At 39.3% G+C, this 12,402-nt stretch overlaps 1 pseudogene; it reads right to left on the minus strand.

Moving 5' to 3' along the window:
- Positions 1-133: 133 nt before the first annotated feature.
- Positions 134-10,730, minus strand: LOC103431483 (phospholipase D alpha 1-like; annotated as a pseudogene).
- Between the last annotated feature and the right edge of the window lie 1,672 nt (positions 10,731-12,402).

Genomic DNA, 12,402 nt, shown 5'->3' on the forward strand with positions numbered 1-12,402 from the left:
ATTTATGAGGAGGTAGGTGGGGAGGAGGGCGAAAGAAAGAGACTAAGAGAGTGAAATTTGAGAAAATACGAGCATCAAAATTTCCACTAGATACAAATTATATTTGATCAAATTTATGTTGCAATCACATATGTAGCTAATAAAAATAATAATTGTGATAAAAACATAGCGAATTATCCGATCTACAATAATTTTCTTTTGTAATTGTGTAAGGTAACTTCTTATTATATTAACACATATTTACAATGCATTTAGCATAGTAAAGTGAGAAGAAACCTTTTTACTCCTAAGTAGTGAGGACTGAAGGAAGCAAATCAGATTTCGACCCGAGAATTCGAGCCTTGGTGTCGGGAAAAAATTCTGTTCCGGGCAATTCTGTAACCTCTCCATTTTCAGTAACTGCAATGGGGTAGCTAAGCAAATGCCCTGGCAAGTCACCATCCAATGTGTCACATGAATAAAGGTCCCAATGCTGGTCTGCAATTTGGTTCACCTTTCTTATGCATTCCACATTTGTGGTTCAAGAAAGATGTCATCAAGCAGGCCCAAGTGTTCATACCACAATGACATTCTGAGGCCATGAATTTGTCCCCGGGCTGGCTTTCCGGTGGATAGATGATAGGGTTGGCAGGCCCCCATGGCAATCTCCGAATCCCTGGCTCCATCCATTGATCTTTGGTTGATGTTTGCGGACCCAATGATTATGTACTCATCATCAACTGCAAATTATGCAACGCATTTCAAACACTTCAATCAGTATATGTTTGTCCTTCGTACAAATCCATGATTCTATTGTGGGGACGTCCACTTTTTCTTTAAGAACGGATGTTTTGAGAAAATCTCACTTATTATCAACTTTGTTCTACTTTGATTCGTTTATTGAAAGAGTTGATAATTTAGAGTTCATAATCACGCTTTAGAGCTTCGATTTCAGGTTTTATGTATTACATTTCAGGCGAATATGAAGTTTGGAACCTAAACTCGAAATGATAAACCAACCCGAGATTAGAATCTAAATTTTAAGCTCTACCTGATGATTCTACACCCTTAGAACAATCAACTATGTTAATAAAAAGGAACAAAACTGAAGAAAATTGAGTAGAAGTGAGCTTTTCTCAATGCGTGTTTTCTTTAAGTTAAATTAAAAGTTAGAATAATTAATTAAGAAGAATGTGATATAAGATTGGCTTACCTATCATCACCTTGGCATGAACATAGATCATGAACCGCCTCGCTTGTTGTGCTCGACTGTAATCTGATCCATGTTCTGGTTTTTCCGGAGGTTCATATTCTCCGGGTAGCTTCTTCTCGTGGTTACCAAGGCAAAAGAATGCCAAATAATCCTTAGGGTTTGCCTCAATCCCCTTGACTTTAAGAGTTTGAACAATGTCCCTATACATCATGTCCATCGTCATCCTCTGCCAATGCAACATTGCCTGAGCGGTTTGGCTTTCCGGGATGCCCTCTGGCCACATTGGCATCACAATGTAAACCGTAAATCTTTCTCCGGCTTCAATCTTACTAACAATCTTTAGTGACAGTTCCTTTGGGATCAGATGCAAAGCACCAACCTCCTCAACTTTTAGGGTAACATAATCTGAATGCCATCCGAAAGAGCTTCCAAGAAAGTACTGATTTTCGATGTAGATAAAAGACTTTGCGTGCCGAATGGCATTGATGTAAACATCCTGAATGCTTCGATCAACCACGTGATCTTTCCCGGTGACAAGGCCTGCCCTGGCAGCATCTTCGGGGGAGTCTGGGAATCCGAATGCAGCTCCTCCATCGATGGAGTGAAACAGCTGAACATTCCATGTATCATGGTCTTGAGGGGACATAACCGGAGATGGTGGTATAAATGTGTCATCAAGCTCTCTGAGTTCAACAAGCAAGTCCTTCCCACCTTGCTTCCTCCACCTTTGCTCAAAATTGAATAAGACGTCCCACGCAATAGGCCCTTCCAACTGACAACGTATGTCGTGCCAAGGCTCCCTTGGACCACCTTTTGTGAACGAAGCGCCCCCAAAATTAGGCTGATGGAGTGTTAGTGTTTTGAAAGGTTTATATTTTGTAGAAATGTTCTTGACAGGGTTTTTGGTTATTGAAAAACACAGAAATGTAAGAAGGGATTTCGGCTATTGCAGTCTGCTCACTTAGCAGCTCATAGCAAACATATATATATGCTGTCAGTAGGGTTTTGGAATACAAGGTCAAATCTTATCTCCATTGGAGCTAGTTGACAAAAACCACAACCACCAGATAGTACTAAGCTAATCTAAGCCCTTCACTGGAGCTTTTAATCTAAGCCTTACACTTGTAAAAAAACAACTAGCCGTTAGCATGTAGCTGCTTCATTTCTTCGATCAAACTGGAAGTGTTTAGCATCCAACACTCCCCTTTAAACTCTTCCTGGTGTTGACTCCAAGCAGGCTTCGAAGGTATGTGAACCTCTCTTTTGGTAATGCCTTTGTAAAAATTTCTGCCATCTGATCTTCAGTTTTGCAATACATTAATTCAATGACATTTTCTTGTAGTGCATCTCTGATAAAGTGATACTTCCTCTTTATGTGCCTTGTTTTCTGATGAAAAACTGGATTTCTTGTCATTGCTATAGCTGAGGTATTATCACACATTAGCTTAGTTGGCTCACCTTGCATTTCTCCAAAATCTTTTAGAACAAATCTTAGCCAGATTGCTTGAGATGTTGCTTCTGCAGCACTTACATACTCAGCTTCGGCTGTTGATAGTGCAACACTTTGTTGCTTGACCGAGGCCCACGAGAACACACCATAGCCAAATGTAAAAGCATATCCCGATGTGCTTTTCATATCATCTTCACTACCTCCCCAGTCACTATCACAGAAACCAACCAGAATAGCTGACTGTCCTTTTTCATATTTGATTCCAAAATCAATTGTTCCTTGCACATACCGGAGTACCCTTTTTGCAGTTCCCAAGTGTATTTTGGTAGGACTATGCATGAATCTTGAGAGCAGACTTGCAACATACATAATGTCTGGCCTTGTTGCTGTGAGGTATAACAGGCTGCCAACAATTTTCCTGTAGAGATTTGCATCCACTAACTCATTTCCATCCTCACTCTTGAGCTTCTCATTTGCAATTAAGGGAGTGCTTACTGGTTTGCATCCCTTGAGTCCAAATTTGTCCAACAATGTCTGTGCATATTTCATTTGATGAATGAAAATGCAATCTGATTTTTGAATCACCCCCATTCCAAGAAAGTGGTGAAGTAACCCCAAATCTGTCATCTCATATTTTCTCATCATTTCATTTCTAAATTCATCCACCATTTTCTTACTGTTTCCAGTAAAAACCACATCATCCACATAGATGGACACAATGAGAGTTTCTGACTTGTTCTCAACCTTGGTATAAAGTGTTGCTTCACTAAGGCTTTTCTTGAATCCACACTTAGTGAGATGTGCATCAATTTCACTATACCAGGCTGTTGGTGCTTGCTTCAGGCCATAGAGTGCCTTATTTAATCTATACATTTTGCTTTCGGACCCTTTGACTTCAAAACCTTGTGGCTGATCCACATAGACCTCTTCCTCTAGTACACTATTCAAGAAAGCAGACTTGACATCTAACTGATATAGCTGCCAACCCTTCTGTGCAGCTAATGGAATTAGTGTCTTGATTGTATCTAGTCTAGCCACAGGTGCAAATGTCTCATTAAAGTCAATTCTAGGCTTTTGAGAGTAGCCTTTAGCCACTAATCTAGCCTTGTTCTTCTGTATTGATCCATCCAAGTTCAACTTGGTTTTATAGACCCACTTCACACCTATCATAGGTTTATCACTTGGTCTGTCTACCAGAGTCCAAGTTTCATTTTTCTCTATCATTGAGATTTCATCTCTCATTGCCATCTGCCATGACTTGTCATTTTCAGCCTCTTCAAAGGTATCTGGTTCAATAACACAGAAATTGCATGCTGCATAGATTTCTTCTAGGCTTCTCATTCTAATTGGTGTTGATCCTGAGCTTGAGTTTGAACTCGAGCTTTGTTGCCATCTCTGTTGAGATGTTGAACTTGCACTTGAGTTTTGTGTACTCTGAGGGGTTTGAACTAGTGAGATATAAGGAATCTGCAAGCTTTCTTCTTCAGATTCATAAATTTCACCAATTTCAGTTTGTGCAGTTCTTTGCTCAGGGACATCAACTTGCAGTGATACTTTGTCTTGTTCTACTGCATTTGTCTCCCAATTCCACAATGATTCTTCATAAAAAATTACATCTCTTCAGAGATTGATCTTCTTGGTTCTCAAATTATACAGCCTATAACCTTTTTCATTTGTGCCATACCCAACAAAAATGCACTTATTGCTGGATTCTTGTTACTTGTGTCTGAGTTGTGATGGCACCAGTGCATAACACACAGAGCCAAAAACCTTTAAGTGCTTAACTCCAGGCTTTCTTCCACTGAACACTTCGAATGGAGTTTGCTTCTCCAAAGCTTTGGTAGGACATCTGTTCAAGAGATACACAACAGTATTCACAGCTTCTCCCCAAAATGAATAGGGTATTTTCTTCTCATGTAGCATGGATTTTGCCATCTCCACTATAATCCCGTTCTTTCTCTCTGCAGTGCCATTTTGTTGAGGAGTGTAAGCTACTGTGAGTTGCCTTTCTAAACCCAAATCTTCACAGAAAGCTTTGAATTCCAGTGAGGTATACTCACCTCCCCTATCACTCCTTATCTTCTTGATTTGATGCCCACTTTGTAACTCCACCATTGCTTTAAACTTCCTGAATATATTGAAGACTTCTGATTTGAACCTCATAAAATATACCCAACACATTCTTGAGTAGTCATCTATGAAAGTCAAGAAGTACTTATTCCCACTGATGGATGCATTTTTCATTGGACCACATACATCAGTGTGAATTAGTTCTAGTGGTTTCTCAACCTTCCAAGCCTTTCCAGTTTCAAACTTGTCCCTGTGTTGTTTCCCAAATGCATAGCCTTCACAAACCTCCTTCATTTCATCCATTTGAGGCAAACCTTGCACCATTTCATGTTTTTGCAGATTTTTTAGACTTTGCACATTCAAGTGCCCAAACCTTTTGTGCCATAGTCTCTCTGACTCAATTTTGCCTGCCTTCCTTGCCACTTCTTCCAAGCATTTCAGCAACAATGGAAAGCTTCTGTTTTTCATTTGAACTTTCACAACCAGATTCAATAGAGTTCTATCATCATATACTTCAGCAATGGTATCTCCAAACAACAAGAAATAGCCATGTTCCATCATCTGTCCAACACTTAAAAGGTTTTCCTCCAGACCAGGTACCAACATGACTTCTTCAATGTGTCTTCTTCCCTTCTTGGTTTCTATGATGAGAGTACCTCTGCCAGTTGCTTTCACAATATCACCATTTCCCATCTTAACCTTTCCAGTGAATGTAGTATCAATATTAGTTAATAGAGACTCATGAGCAGTCATATGATTACTGCACCCACTGTCTATATACCACACTTCACTGTCTTTTACAACATTGGCACTAAAAGCACAAAAGACATTGTTTTCTTTTTGTTCTTGTTTTGCAATGTTCACTTGCTGAGTGGTGTTTAATCTGCAATCCTTCTGCAAATGGCCAAACCTATTGCATTTGTGACATTTTGGCTTTCCTTTAAACCAACATTCACCAAAATGGGCTTTATCACAGTATCTGCACAATGGTTTGGTTTTTCCACCCCCATTGTTGCTTCCACTGTTGTATTTGTTCTCTCCACTTGGTCTTCCTTCCCACTTCTTATTTTTCCCTTTCCAATCTCTCCTTGGTCTGTTTTGATGCTGATTAAAGTGATTTGATGACCCTATGTTTAGTGACCGGAAGGCTTTCTCAGTTGCACCATCAGAATGCCTTTCGAGCCTTTGATCAAAAGCTCTCAAGGAAGCCATTACATCTTGAACACTGAGTGTATCAGTATCCTTAGTTTCTTCTATCACACTCACAATAGAGTCATAAGGCTTAGTCAAACTAATTAGAAGCTTTTGCACTATTCTTTCATTAGGCAGTTCTTTTCCATAAGTTTTCATTTGAGTCACAACATCAAACACCCTAGAAAAATAGTCTTTAAGTGGCTCATCTTCTCTCATGCGTGTATATTCAAAATCACGTCTAAGAGACTGGAGTTTTACTTTCCGTACCTTCACATCTCCTCTGTATTCTTGTTGCAGAGTATCCCAGGCAGTTTTGGCAGTTTCTTCATTTGCTATCCTTGGGAATATGACATCGGAGATAGCACCTTGAATGATTCCCAACGCTTTAGCATCATTCATCATGTTCTCCTTCAATGTAGCTATCTGCTTCTTTGTGAGATCCTCTTCTAGAGCATCTACCTCTATTTCTGGTAACTCATATCCATTTTGAACCATTTCCCAGAGATCATACGACTTGAATACGGTTGTCATCCGGATCCTCCAATAGTCGTAGTTTTCTTCATCAAAGACTGGAGCTTTAAGTTCTCCTCCACCAGCTCCTTTCATCTTTAACTTATATTGACAGTTAGGGTTTCAGCTTTTACCTGAACAACCCTCGAAATAGGTTTCACAACGCCCAGATTTCAGTGATCAAGAACAAAGCTTTGAGGCCATGTTAGTGTTTTGAAAGGTTTATATTTTGTAGAAATGTTCTTGACAGGGTTTTTGGTTATGGAAAAACACAGAAATGTAAGAAGGGATTTCGGCTATTGCAGTCTGCTCACTTAGCAGCTCATAGCAAACATATATATATGCTGTCAGTAGGGTTTTGGTATACAAGGTCAAATCTTATCTCCATTGGAGCTAGTTGACAAAAACCATAACCACCAGATAGTACTAAGCTAACCTAAGCCCTTTACTGGAGCTTTTAATCTAAGCCTTACACTTGTAAAAAAACATTACTTAAAAAACAACTAGCCGTTACAAAAACTAGCCGTTAGCATGTAGCTGTTTGGATCAAAACTTGAACTTTGGGCTCAGGAAAGGGGCTGGCCCAAAGGGATGCCTAAAGGAGAGCCCAGCCAAAGCCCAGAAAGCAGAAAATGGGCTTTTCTGACTTGGTGCAGCTCATGAAGACCACTTGCTCACCTACCCAAAAGCCAAGTGGTATAGACTGGCCAGCTATACAGCCCATAAAGTACTTTATAATGGTATAACAAGTAATATAGCTGATGAGTCACTGCCTCTCAAGTTGTATTCGGGCAAGGCTGCTGCTACAAGAGGCCAAGCTGAGTTGTCTATAAAAGAAGAAAGAGAAATCAGGATTAAAGACACTCAAACAAACAAACAAATGCAAGCACAAACTCTGCTCAAAGCCAGATTTGCCTTCAGAACGAAGCTGTAGTCAGCTCAAGCCTTCATCCCTCTCGGGACAAGCCTTCACTCAAACCCTTGTAATAGCTCTGCTACCCTATTTAACCTTGCTGTAGTATCGATTTCTCTTTGTAAAACTCCTCTCCTTACCTCTCCCTAAAAAGCTCTTAGACCCTTGATAAGCCACAGAGATAGGAACCTGCAAGACGACCAGGCTTGCCCGACAAGGTTAAACCTTGCCCGACCTTCTTTGTGTTTTTGTTTTTTTTCATTCATTAGCCTAGCAATATGTTGTATACTTCCAGTTATATTCAAGTTATTTCTAGCAAGATGACTATTAAAAGGCTTTCTCAGTACTCGGATCCGATTTGAATATATATTCATTGTTCAAACCAGATCTAAGTTCTAAGCCCTCGGGCATGTAAATTTGATCAGTTAAAAGTCCTTGGCCTCAAGGCATAAAAAAGAACTTTATGTGGACTTAACCCATCCACGACAATCCTTGATAAACGAGAAGTCCGAAGTTACTTGGGGCCCAAGTAATCGACCTACCTCTTAGTCTTATTTCTATTATATTATGATTATCATAGAACGCTTAAGCATGGAATGGATTCTGATGGGAAGCTTCAAGGCCTACACCTAAGGCCCCACGAAGGCACCTATTTGGATTCATTCCGTTCTGCGGTCTAGAACGTTTGAGTATAAGAACGAACTCTAATGGGAAGCCTCAATGCCTACACCTAAGGCCCCACGAAGGCACCTATTTGGGTTCATTCTACCTCTCGGACTCGGGTAATCAGAAGTATAATAGTTATAAGACTCCTGCACTCACGAGAACAAATATGATGTGTTCGAGCACTGGTTTAGTTATTGATAGGAATCCTCAAGGCTTACACCTAAGGCCCCACAAAGGCACCTGTCATAACTAACACGGTTTCTCAGGTATAGACATATATACAACTAAAACTCGACATCCATTTCGTATCTGCCATGCTGAAGATGGTAGTGGCACGCCTGAGTACTTAAAAGTGAACCTTGATTGTGAGCCTCAAGGCCTACACCTAAGGCCCCACAAAGGCACCTCTCAAAGTTAACTCTGTCCTTCTCTTTCAGCCTTGCCTGACGAAGCCTGACAGAAAAGCAAAAGCCCGACAACAGCCCTCAACCGGCGCCAACCTCCTGGGGAGCTGTGCGCTCGTCGGCCAGGAAACGTCCCCGACGGAAATTCCTGACGCGAACAGTAGCTGCTTCATTTCTTCGATCAAACTGGAAGTGTTTAGCATCCAACATGGAGATCATTCTTGTGTGTTGTGTCTAAAGTCCTGAAAATGGGATGTGAAGGTGTGTCATATCTTCCATCACAAAGATCAATGCCACCAATGAAGCTCACAATCCTCCTCTTTTCCAAGCCTCCTCCATTAGGCAATTCGCTGTCCACCACGACAATCTTCTGGTGATGCGTAAACATGGTGGACACCTGTAAATCCTTGACAATGCTATTCCTGTTGTCAGGGTTTCGGGGACACAGCACGCAATGAACTGCTGTGTTGTGGAAGTAACTTTCAGTGTCTTCATCATGAGTAGCCATCACTCCATCTCTCTTTAGCAACTTCACTGAAGTTCTGTCATCCCACGCAACCCGGGATTTGCCTCTTTGGGTCCCTTACTAATGTGATTTTAGTACATACAGACCAACCTGCTATGTATATCAAGCGTTTTGCATTAGAAATGCCATTAAAAATGTCTTCCCAGCATCGGTGCGGTTCATAACACTTGGAACCAGCAAGAGGGATTTTTGGGGTGAAATTTTTAGGGACATGAGCATCTTGATAAAGGGTAACTCTGCAACCATTCCTCTGAGTGAAAAATGTGTATGGAACTCCTTGGAATTCAGGACTTCTTATTCCGCGAGACCAAGTCGACTCCTGGTTTACGTTAAAGAAACGCAACTTCACGTGAATTTTCGAACGTCCATGCAGAGGTTTGTTGTGATAGATGATCTTAACCCATCTGTCCACTACTTCGCTGTTGAGGAGTTCTGCAGCCGGCATGTGAGCCCTTCCGATCACTTTGGCCCCGAAAGCATTGTCTTCTTTAATGGAGAAAACAACATTTGAAGTCATGTGTGCACAGTAAATATGAAAAGATTCACACCACTGGGGATTTTTCGTTGAGTTTTCAAGCAGTCTAGTTCGTCCAACTCTTACATTTTCCAAATCAATTGTTGCATAGAGTCTGGAACCTTTCCCAAACCCTACTGACTCTCCAAGAAAATGCAATGAAATTAAATCATGACATTTACTGAAGTTAGATTTCTCACATTACATTTAGCAAGTCAAAGGAGGTCACACAACCCGTTGAGGATTATTATTATTATTATTTTTTTGTCTGAAATTGTGAAAGTACCAAGATAAAATTCAAATAGAAAGAAGTGCATGCGACATTTTTAGAGTGTCGATATAACAATGCTCTGAAACTAATGGCGAGATTTTTAAGCACAAATCATATGTTTAGTTAGTAAAATGTCTCAAAATGAAATTTAAGTGGTCAAAGCGCCACATGAGTCAAAATCAGGTAGCATTATTATAATTTATCCTAAAAATCAATAATGCCATGCGAGTCATTTATGGGCATAGATCAAGATGCCATTATTGACTCAAGGTTGAAAATGTCTTGTAATTAGGATGATGGTCCCCTGAAAGTTGGAATACAGATACAGTAAATGTTACTGTAGTTGCAGCCACTTTGCAGGATGAAATCACACAGCCAAACATGGAAGTTCGATTATATCATGGAGAATTTTTCAGAAAAAAATTGTATTCCACAATCAAATTTGATAAGTGATATTTCAAATAAGTGTCTACATATATACTCTTCTTCTTTTTGAAGAAATGATTCGTCGGAATATGCTACTATCACCTCTCATGCAGAAATAAAACTAACGGTAGATACGCCATAATAATTTATTGCACAAGAAAATAATGAGAAATTTTGGATCATGATTGAATTGTTAGAGATAATAATATATGAATCTAAAGCAAAACAAGTTTAAAGGAAAAATAAATTATGACTTGATCATCAAGTTTTGAGAAGGAAAAATTAAAAACTGAAATAACATGATAAACACAATTCAGAGAGAAAAAGGACAAAGAGATTTATACCTTGCAGAAGAAAATGCAGCAACCACCAGCCATGAGCCTGTCAACCTCGTAGATGGTTGCATGGAGAACTCCATGCAGTAGCACTGGTTTCGCCGCCATATCGATCTCTAGAACTGTATCCGCAAATCGAACACAGGCTAGCTAGCAGCTCCGGCAATCAACTAAATCACAAGTATCTTTTATGCTGCTGAACAAAAATGAAGCATTAATTAGCTCGCAAGGAACAAGAAGTTCTAAATTTTGGAACAAAAGGTGAGACCAAGAACATACAAGTCAAACCAAATCACGAAAAATAACAAATGAGATTGTATTGAGTTGTCACTTCCTGAAAATATTTTCTACATATATATACAGACATAATTTTAATATATGGGTATATTGTATGAAACAATTCTGAATTGAAGCATTGTGGAGAAAAATGAAGATAATGTATGCGTATATTTCCGAGTGGTTTCGTTTTATTTTTCTGTTATTTTGGAGTGGTTGCGTTCGAAACAATTGTGAACAGATAATAAAAATACTAAGATATGCAGTGGTGGTGCAGGTAAACAGCCACGCAATAGGATTAGCATGTTATCAAATGGCGGAGATTACGTTAAATTCCTATTTAAAATTCAAAACTTGCTCTAGTTTTGATTACCATTTTGGATAAACATTCTATCCTAACTGTCGCATTCAAATTTTGAGGCTTCTTAACAACAAATAGGTTGCTGAAAAAGGTGATTAGTTTGATGGAAAACGTATTAGGTACGATAATTCTAAAATGTATTAGGTATGATAATTGTACCGCGTGATCATATAAATTATGTGATACAATTCATTGTGTCAACCTATTATCTGAAATTATTCTTGACTTTTTAATGTTTATTGAAATATGATGTATCGAAATTATTTCAATTCCGAGTTTTCTTTGTGTCTAACACATAAAATTTAATTATAAGAAAATATGAGTTCTATGTAAAAATTCGTAATCCAATTAATACTTGAAAAATTAGGAGTCAAATCAACTGACGGAAACATGCCAAGTTGAGGAAACATGAATAAATAAACCTTCTAGTTGATCACAAAGGCTTTTATTTAAGGTGCCAAATTGCAAATTAATTAATTTTCTGCGGCTGATTTTGAGGGTCAATCTGTGATTGTTCTTACAGGGACGTGAGCGAGCCAACCAGCCTTAATTAATTGATTACGTTAGTGAGATACTCATGCATCTGAAAATTCATGAAATTCAGCCTGATTGGCTGTAGGTTGCAACACATTTTCCATATCATTGAGAATTGTTCGCACAAATTAGCTAAGAGTAACTCCAGTGTGGGGAGTCCGAGGGATAGTGGAGGCCCGAGCACCAGGCCTGTGAGGAATTGCCAGCCCGTGAGCCCGAAGTGGATCTAACGCAGGGCTGACGTCATCCAGGCGTTAGCCCAATTTTTTATTTTTTTCTGTCAGGTGCGTGCACCTCACCCGCATGTGGGGGCGCGTCACCCAATACGGTTTCAGCGCCTGGGGCCTGCGGCGCAGTTTCAAAAAGTTACTGTTGGGAAGCCACGTGGCTTCCCATTGTCCGTTGGATCTTAACGGCTATATAATGTGGACTGTCCGATTTGCAACGGTAAAAAAAATAAAAAAGTCTTATTTAATATCAACCGTTGGATCTGAGATCAACGGTTGATATTATTCTCCTTTATAAATAAATAGAAAAAGAAAAAATAGTTTTAAAATTAAGAAAAGTTACCGTTGTGCCACGTGGCACAATTTAGAGTGTTGGAATTCAAATTTTTTTTTTAAATCCAATGACAGAGATTAATTAGTTGAATAAAAGTTGTACTTTTCTATAAATACCTTCTCATTATCATCTACCTTACACCACAATTTCATATTTTCTCAACTACTTTCAATCACATTCCTATCTTTCTCTCAAAGTT

This window comes from Malus domestica, chromosome 15 (assembly GCF_042453785.1).
Source record: "Malus domestica chromosome 15, GDT2T_hap1".
In the NCBI taxonomy this organism is placed as follows: domain Eukaryota; kingdom Viridiplantae; phylum Streptophyta; class Magnoliopsida; order Rosales; family Rosaceae; genus Malus; species Malus domestica.